Here is an 8,588-nt window from a genome sequence, read left to right as displayed (position 1 = left end):
CTCAAACAAGAATTCAAATTACTATTTGTCTATTAACAATAAGTCCTTTTCCTCTGGGCACTTTCAAGTGTTTTTGTGATTAGCTTTTAAGTTTGCTAATGATGTGTCTGGGCACAGATTTCTTTGGGTTTGTCCTGTTGAGGTTTGCTGAACTCCTTGAGTTTGTAGACTTATGCCTTTGACAAAATTTGGGAATTTTTTAGGCATCGTTTCTTCAAATACTTTTTCCACACTGCACTTTTATCCTTCCTGGTGGGACTCTGATGACATCAATGCTAGATCTTTTGTTAACATTTCACAGGTGTGTGAAGTTCTATTCTTAAAAAAAATCTTTCTCCTCTCTCATTCACTTTGGGTAAATTCTAATGATCTGTCTTCAAGTTTACTTATACTTTCCTCTGCCATATTTCTTCTGATGTTGGGCCCATTTTTGTTTTTCATTTTTGTGTTTTTTAATTCTAAAATTACCCTTTGTTTCTTCTTTATATCTTTAACTTATTTGCTGAGACTTTTTAGCTTTTTATATTTAAGAGTGTTTGCCTTTACTTTTTGGAATATTTTTATAATAGCCGCTTTCACTATCAGATAATATGTGTCACCTTGGCAGTGGCATATACTGATTATCTTTTACCACACAGGGTTGAGATATTCCTAGTTCTTTATGTATTGACTATTTTTGGATTGTATCTTTGACATTTTGAATATTATATTATGAGATCCTAGGTATTTGTTTTGTTTTAACAGAAACAATCCAGCTAGGTTCAGGTGTTGTGCCCGAATCGCGAGTCCCCAGAGACCTCCAAGGAGCTGACACTGATGCAAGTACATAAGGGTCTTTATTACAAGCTCGAGCAGGGGCTCACCCGTCTACTGGTGCAGCAGCAGCAAGGTGAAGCCCCGAACAATAGCAAGCAGGGTTTTTATGGGGTAAGGGATGGGGGTGTTACAGTGCACACGTTGTACGTATAGTATCATCACAAAAGCACCAATCATAATTGTACAGCATCCATGGTAACAGTTTTGACCATTCAGTATCTGTGAGGTGTCCATTACTTTTGGCGGGACCCAATAATGACCTTTGAGAATCCTTTGAAAATGACCAATTATGAGGTGAGCTCAAAGGGCCTACGTGGGGTTTAGGCAAGTGGTGAGTGATTGGCTAGTTTGTATAGAGTAACTACCTGCAGTTCCCAACCCTGACTCAGACCACAGGAATGTTACACATTTCTTTAGATTGGCTGATCCGAGGGTGGTCCGAGGGTGGCTTTAGCTGAAGCTTTTCCTGGAACTGGGGCTACGTGAAGCCCAAGGTTGCTCTTAATGGAGGACTTAATTGCAGGCTCCTCACAGGTACATATTCCAACCAGCTTTCTGTGGCTTCAAATGTCTAATTGCAAAGATTTTTCAGTACTACTCAGATCTGTCTTTTATGTGCACCACCCAGTGGATAGTTTGGGACCCTGGAAGTGGTTCATTCTGTAGATTAGTTCTTACAGTCTCTGGCATGCTGTTTATGGTTAGATCCATGTGTGTATACTTGGAAATGAGCTCAGAAGTTCATAAGCAACTTTATGGAAATACTTTTCCAATATCCTCCCTATTGTAATAAACCTCTTCAGTACTTTCTTTTTTACCTGGAGTTCTCCAACCAGAATTGGGGTTATATTTATCCACTCTGTTGCACACTTTGCAATTACAATGATGTTCAGGGCTAATCAGTAGGACAACACAGAGAAGATAAAAAATAATGGGGGAGGGGTTGTCTAACTCTCTGAGAATCATAGCTCCTCTGATCAGAGAGGAAGGTTCCCCTCCTCCAGCATTTTAGAATCCTGCAGGCCAGATGTCACTACAGTTGCTGCCACTGCCACTGCCATCATGGGATTTCTTAGAGGGTGGGGTATGAAAGAATGAAGAAAAGATAAGGGGTAGGGGTTTTCCCCATCTTAGAATTAGGAGACTTCCCTGCTCTTTGAGTCAGAAATAGACAGCTTCTCCTGGAGCACTGTCTGTGCAGATGCCCACCTTCAAGTTTTGTGTTGCTTACAGTTAACCTAATATATTGGAAGAAAAAATAGTAAACTCACCATGAGTTGATGGTACTTCAAATTCTAGTCCTTTCCCTCAATTGCAAGCTGCTATTTAATTTTCAGAGTCCTTGAAAAAGCTTCCATATATCTTCTATCCAGGTTTTTTTTTTTAAACCTGAAATCTGTGTGGAATATGTTTACTCCATTGTACCCAGATGTGAACCACTGAATTATTGTTGGGTCCTTGGAAACAGTACTGAAACCCACCCTAATTTACTGGGTCATTTCCACCATTCCTTTGTTTTGCATTGCACCTACTTTGCAATCCTTTAATCTTGGATTAATCCTTAAATCCACCTTTTTGACCTCTACATCCAGAATGATGACCTGGGCTGAAGAAAATTCATTCAACCACGTGGGCTGGTGTCTTTCACTTGTTAAATATCTCTGCACAGCTCTCTCCTGTTCTTCACAGAAATTATTATTAATATTTTACTTCCTCCTCGAAACCGTTACTATCATACTATCACTTTCTCAGCGGATGTCTTTACCTCCTACTACTTAGAGAAAATGTCACTACCAGGCAGTTTCTTACTGCTTACCTATAGCTGTGTTTTTCTTCTGTTTTAAAGAAAGAGGTATCGCTCCCTCCCTTCTCCTGTTGAAGGAGCTACTGCTTCCTATGCTCTGGATCCTATCTCCTTCTGTCTTCTTAATATTATCTATATATTATTATCCTTCTTTCTTCCATCTTCCACTTAATCTTCTTTAAGGGCTCCTACACTTCAGCATATATCATCCAAAATCTCTATTTTATCTCAAGTATCACAAACATCTCCTAATACTCTTCCTGCATTAGTCAGGGTAATCCAACACATTTTTAAAAAAATGATATTTAGATCTCTGAGGCTTAATCCACACAAAATTATTTTTTACTCATGTGAAGTTCAATGTAAATGTAATTGGCTGAGTAGCTCTCCTGGGCACCCCTTTTCTGACTCAGGCAACCAAGTTCCTTCCATCTTGTGATAAAACCATTTTCAACATGAGGCCTTCAGGTTTTCTGTGAAAGTGAAAACTATAGGGTAGGTTCACTTAACCTCCCTGGCTCAGAATGACCTACACACTTTAACTCACATTCTTTTAGCCAAAACATGGATCCACTTGGAGAGAGCTGGGATATGTCGAACCTTGTGAAGTAAAGGCTTCCCAGCATACAGTCTATATGTACAATCTTGAATGACTGAATCATGAGTCTTCAGTGGCCAGCCAGCCAGCTATTTCAGTTATACTTCTTACCTCCAGTCTTACCTCATATCCATCCACACAGAATCCAGTGTGATCTTACCTAATACAGATATGATTGTGTAACTTCCCTGTTTAGCACCCATCAATTACTGCCCACTACCACATAAATGAAATCCAAACCCCTTGTCAGGGCACATTCAAGACCATTTAGGGTCTAGCCCTTCCAGTTTAATCTTTATGAGGTCTTGTCTTAGGCACCTGACCCATCAAACTGTTTCCATAACCAGAAGTTGCATTACTTGCCTGTGTACGTCAACACATGCTCTTCTATCTGTCTGAAATATCCCTCTTTTCTGTGTCTAATGGGAAAATACTACTTCTCTTTCAAAACTCAGTATAACTATCTTCCTCTGTGGAGGCTACTTTCCATAACCTTTCTTCTTAGGTAGAGTTGGTCCTTTAGTTTTTTTGTGCTATCACTGAGCTTTAATCAAACTTCCATAGTAATACCCATTACACTGAATTGAAATTTTATTTTTACATATCTGTCTCTCCTTTTTTTAAACTGTGGAACTCCTTGAGAAAATTGGAGCCATGACTTGCTATCTTGCTATTTCTAATTCCTAATACAGTGTCTGCCATATGATGGATGCTTAATAAATGTTCATGTAATGAATAATTAAATGAATGAATAAGNATCTTGCTATCTCTAATTCCTAATACAGTGTCTGCCATATGATGGATGCTTAATAAATGTTCATGTAATGAATAATGAATAATTAAATGAATGAATAAATGTGGTACAATTTCAGATATTTCTTACACTTAAATTTCAGTTTAACGGCCATTCTATATTTAAAAACTCTTAGAGAAAATTATGAGCTTGTGCTATATTTACTGTCATCATCTTCTAATGGAGAAGAAAGGATGGCATTAAATTAAAGCCCTACAGAAATACACTAACATAAATTCTTGATTTGGTGAGGAAGGCTTCTTTATACTCAATCAACAAACTTAATGAAAGAAAAGGAAGAAAACCCAAATAGATAAAATCACAAATGAAAGAGGAAAGATCACAACCAACACCAAAGAAATACAATTATAAGAGAATACTATGAAAAATTACACTTGTGGGGATGAGCACTGGGTGTTATTGGAAACCAACTTGACAATAAACTATTAAAAAGAAGAAAAATTACATGCCAACAAACTAGGCAATCTGAAAGAAATGGGCAAATTGTTGAGACTCACATACTACCAAAACTGAAACAGAAAGAAATAGAAAGTTTGAACAGGCCTCTAACCAACAAAGAAATGGAATCAGTTATCAAAAATCTCCCAACAAACAAGAGTCCTGGGCCAAATGGCTTCCCAGGGGAATTCTACCAGACATTTAAAGAAGAGTTAATGCCTATTCTTCTCAAACTGTTCCAGAAAATAAAAATGGAAGGAAAGCTTCCAAACTCATTCTATGAAGGCAGCACTACTTTGATTACAAAACCAGACAAAATCACACTTTTTAAAAAGGAGAATTATAGGCCAATATCCCTGATGAACTTGGATGCAAATTTTCAACGATATATTAGGAAACTGAATTCAATAGTACATTAAAGGAATTTCTCACCATGATCAAGTGAGTTTTATTCTTGGGCTGCAGGCCTGGTTCAGCATTTGCAAATCAATCAACATGATACACCACATTAAGAAAAGAAAGGGTAAGAACTACAGGATCCTGTCAATAGATGCAGGAAAAGCATCTGACAAAATACAGCATCTTTTCTTTCCCCTGAAGAAAGTAGGGATAGAAGGAATATACTTCAATATCATAAAGGGCATATATGAAAGGCCCACAGCTAATATCATTCTCAATGACATTAAGGTCAGGAACACAACAGAGGTGTATACTCTCACCACTGTTGTTCAACATAGCACTGGAAGTCTTAGTCTCAGCAATCAGACAACAAAAAGAAGTAAAAGGCATACAAATTGACAAAGAAATTGTCAAATTTTCACTCTTTGCAGATGACATGATACTCTACATGGAAAACCCAAAAGACTCCACCAAAAAATTGCTAGAACTGATTGTGAATTCAACGAATTCAGGATATAAAATCAATGTATGGAAATCAGTTGCATTTCTATACACCAAGAGTGAAGCAGCAGAAAAAGAAATCAAGAAATTGATCCTATTTACAATTTCACTAAAAATCATGACATACCTAGGAATAAAGCTAACCAAAGAGGTAAAAGATCTGTATGCTGAAAACTATAGAAAGCTTATGAAAGAAATTGAAGAAGACCCCCCCAATGGAAAAATATACATGCTTATGGATTGAAAGAACAAATACTGTTAAAATGTCAATACTACCCAAAGCAATCTACACATTCAATGTAATTCCTACCAAAATAACACCAGCATTCTTCACAGAGCTAGAACAAACTATTGTAAAATTCATATGGAACCAGAAAAGACCCCAGATAGCCAAAGTAATGTTGAAAATAAAAGCTGAAGGCATCACAATTCCAGACTTAAAGCTGTATTACAATGCAATAATCATCAAGACAGTATGGTAATGGTGCAAAAACGGACACATAGATCAATTTAACAGATCAGAGAACCCAGAAATGGTCCCCAAAATGTATGGCCAACTAATCTTTGACAAAGCAGAAAAAAGTATCCAATGGAAAAAAAGACAGTCCCTTCAGCAAATTTGGTGCCAGGAGAACTGGAGAGCAAAGGGCAGAAGAACCTGGACCACTCTCTTACACCATACACAAAGATAAACTCAAAATGGATGAAAAATCTAAATGTGAGACAAGAAACCTTCAAAATCCTACAGGAGAAAACAGGCAGCAACCTCTTTGACCTTGGCCGCAGCAACTTCTTACTACCTATGTCTCCAGAGGCAAGGGGAATAAATGCAAAAATGAATTGCTGGGACCTCATCAAGATAAAAAGCTTCTGCACAGTGAAGGAAACAATCAACAAAACTAAAAGGCAACTGATGGAATGGGAGAAGATATTTGCAAATGACATGTCATATAAAGGGATAGTATCCAAAATCTATAAAGAACTTGTCAAACTCAACAACCAAAAAACAGTTCAGAGAAGAAATAGGCAGAAGACATGAATAGACACTTTTCCAAAGAAGACATCCAAGTGGCTAACAGACACATGAAAAGATGCTCAATATCACTCATCATCAGAGAAATACAAATAAAAACCACAATGAGATATCATCTCACACCTGTCAGAAGGACTAAAATAAACAACTCAGGAAACCAGATTTTGGTGAGGCTGTGGAGAAAAGGGAACACTTTTGCACTGTTGGTGGGAATGCAAATTGGTACAGAAACTCTGCAAATGGAGGTTCCTCAAAAAGTTAAAAATAGAGCTACCCTATGACCCAGCAATTGCACTACTAGGTATTTTTTCAAAGGATACACAAATGCTGATTCGAAGGGGCACATGCACCCCCATGTTTACAGCAGCACTACTGACACTAGCAAAATTACAGAAAGAGCCCAATGTCCATTGACTGATGAATGGATAAAGATATGGTGTGTGTGTGTGTGTGTGTGTGTGTGTGTGTGTGTTGTGAGTGTGTATAATATACATCTACATTATATATATTATACATATAATGTAATGTTATTTGGTGATCAAAAAGAATGAAATCTTGCCATTTGTAACAACATGGATGGAACTAGAATATATTATGATAGGTGAAATAAGTCAGAAAGATAAATATCATACGACTTCACTCATATGTGGAATTTAAGAAACACAGCAGATGAACATAGGGTAAAGGAAGGAAAAATAAGACAAAAACAGAGAGGAAGGCCAACCATAAGATATTTTTAAATACAGAGAACAAACTGAGGGTTGCTGGAGGGGAGGGGGGCAGATGGGTTAAATGGGTGATATACATTAAGAAGGGAACTTGTTGGAATGAGCATTGTATTTTATAAGTAAGTGATGAATCACTGGGTTCTCCTCCTAAAACCAGTATTACACTGTATGTTAACTAACTTGAATTTAAATAAATAAATAAAGTGAGGTTCTTACTGATGCAAATATAATAGTAAAAGTTTCAACTCTAGGAAGTCAAAGAGTACAGAGAACACTAATAGGGACTGACAGGGTTTGGTGATTGAGATGAAAAACTGAAGGAAACATTATTTCAGTCTGTAATACAATAATGAAAGGTGCAGAGGGGCAAGAATGCTTCCCTGAACTCTTCTTTTCTGAACCATGTTCATATAGGTTTTGAATTAACCATATTTCATTAATATTCTTCGGGAATCACTGTTTATCTATTTCACATATACTATCTCATAATTAAATAAACTGTTCAGTTAGTCAGCTTATCATTCCATCTGACCAGTTTATGTAAGTACAATTCACTCTATATTCAAAAGTAACAAACCATAAGCCCAAATCCAAAAAACCCAAAATACCCTGATGCCTGTATTATTTCTTCTGACCCGTAATCAGTTACTATCATAATTTGGGTGGCCTCCAGCTTGATCTATTATAGAACTTTTTCACCCAGGGTGGCTGGAGGCAGAGGAGTCATTGGGAAGCTGGAGTGAGGCAAGACTATTCAAGTCAGAAAAACTATCCCAGCTAGAGCGACTAGTACAGAGAAGGAAAAGAGTCTAAGAAAGCCTCAGCCCTCATTTCTGACATCATGATATGGATGCAACAGTAGGAAGTCTGCCTCTTCATGAAATTGGAGATCAGGTACATAAGGTCACCTTCTGAGTTGAACTAGTAAAATTCACAGACAATGGGGATATGATTAGTCATCTGTGGGAGTAAAACAAGAGACTGTAAAATACATGGACCTCACAAAGCTCCAATCAAAGTAGGTGATTTGGTGTAATCAGAGGAAGGCAGATCCAGAATGTGAATGTCATTTAGTAGAGGATATTTAATCAATTGAATTGTACATTGCCTAGAGGAAGACTGGGTGAAGGTGGATGGGGGTGTGGACAGAAGCAGAAGTAATCAACTTGGGCTACAGAAAATGAAAACCCAAGCACTGTGCAGAGGAAAGACCCTGCCCTTCATGGCTGCCAGAAAAGTATGCTCTACTGTGGGACGAGTGTCTCTTCTGATCTTTCTTCAATACTCTCCGCATTCTTTGTTCAGCATTCATGTTCATTTTGTTCCTGGGGACTGGACATAAGAAGATAGGTCTCCCATGGTAAATTTGTAAGTTGACTATTGAGTAACCTCATGGTTAATTCAAGTGACCTTGAATTCTGAAAACTTCTGAGATCCTGATGAGGATAAATGATACA

General features: G+C 37.6%; 1 long non-coding RNA gene across 1 annotated transcript in view; it reads right to left on the bottom strand.

Annotated features, from left to right (window-relative positions):
- LOC144241949 (uncharacterized) overlaps positions 1-8,588 on the bottom strand; it is a 54,953-nt gene that overhangs the window by 15,729 nt on the left and 30,636 nt on the right. The gene's annotated exons all lie outside the window — the stretch shown is intronic.

This window comes from Crocuta crocuta, unplaced genomic scaffold (genome assembly GCF_008692635.1).
Source record: "Crocuta crocuta isolate KB4526 unplaced genomic scaffold, BGI_CrCroc_1.0 scaffold87, whole genome shotgun sequence".
Taxonomy (NCBI): domain Eukaryota; kingdom Metazoa; phylum Chordata; class Mammalia; order Carnivora; family Hyaenidae; genus Crocuta; species Crocuta crocuta.
Note: the sequence above shows the minus strand (reverse complement) of the source record. Positions and strands in the feature narration are given on the sequence as shown.